Source organism: Microcebus murinus, chromosome 27, assembly GCF_040939455.1.
Source record: "Microcebus murinus isolate Inina chromosome 27, M.murinus_Inina_mat1.0, whole genome shotgun sequence".
NCBI classification, from domain to species: domain Eukaryota; kingdom Metazoa; phylum Chordata; class Mammalia; order Primates; family Cheirogaleidae; genus Microcebus; species Microcebus murinus.
Window position 1 is genome coordinate 12,515,959 of NC_134130.1, and position 1,458 is coordinate 12,517,416.

Sequence of the window (1,458 nt, forward strand, 5' to 3'; positions counted from 1 at the left end):
GATCCCAACCACGACCCCAGCCACTGTGAGACGGAGAAGAGCCAGCCTCACCTTGGCCTTTCCGAATTCCTGGCCCATAGGATCCATGTGCATAATGGAACTTGGGTTATCTTATGCCACTAAGTCTTAGGCTAGTTTGTCACACACAGATAACCGAGAAGCATCTTACATATAGCCTGCCGATGTACCCTGACCACTTACCAGCTGTCTCACCCAGAGCAGGCGAGGTGACACTGAGATGTAAGACAACCCAGTAATCCCAGCGGTTTTAGATACCGAGGCTCATGCCCGACTCGCACTGCTGTCCACTGTGGGGCACCTGGGGGCTGGCCTCGCCACAGTTACTTAGGGACTCGAGCTGACAGACACTGCCAATCACTGCCCAAAAGGCAAAGAGAGCTCTTGCGGGGCTTGTGCAAGGAGCCAAATGCTATGCCTAGAAATGACACGCGCCACTTCTGCTCATAACTCATTGGCCAGAACTGGTGACGTGGCTCCTCCCACCCGCAAAGGTGACAGAAGTGTTCTTCTGCCATGCAGAACTAAGGAGGAAGAGCCGGAAATATTTGGGAAGCAGCGCTAAGGACTACCATACAAGCTCTTCTCTGTCTGGCGGCTCTTTGGCTGCCTGGACGTGACAGCCAAAACCCTGCCTCAAACTCTTCCTGCTGTCGCCTGGGTTAGCTCTTCCTACCTCCCAAGTCCAGTAGCTTTTTTTCCCTACCACAACTACACGGATATCTCATCTTCCTGCCTACCCTTCCTGCACATTATCTGCATACAAAGCAGTGGCTGTCGTGGTCTCCATGGCAACCAAGACTATCTAGTGCTTTTGCTAAACCCCTAATCATGGGGTGTTTTTTTTTTTTTTTTCCTTTTTTGCTCTCTTTTTGTCTTTTCTTTATCAGAGCCAAAATCAGGCTTCAGTAGAGGGCTCACCATCCCTCTTTCACCTCAAATAAAAAGTCTAGCCTATGCTCACCTCCCTAGCCTACAATGATTCTTGCAGAAGGTATTCTTTAAAGACACTTCCCACGTGTCTTACCCTGTGAATAAAAGGAGGAATGGAATTAATAGAAACGTAAGAAAGGAAGAAAAGATTTTTTTTTCAATGAGAAGATAGAGACAGATGTCAAAGAAAGAAAGGGAGAGTCAATGAAGGAGGGAATGTTTTGGTGCCAATTCTTAACTAGGTGTTAAATGCAAGCCCCGACTCTTCACTTATTCACTTTTTAACATTTGGCAAGTTTAGGACCCTTGCATAAGATCCTAGTCTAAGTAAAATTACATTCAATAGAAGTGCCATTCAGTTCCAAAGTATGAGCATTACCTTCGGTTGAAACAACCATAAGAATGGGGACCGGTGTTAAAGAGGCATTGATGGTTTTAGAAGGTTTGTTAAAGGTCTTAGAAAGTCTCAGCTTATAATGTGGCTCGACTCAGATGCTGAAGACTTCT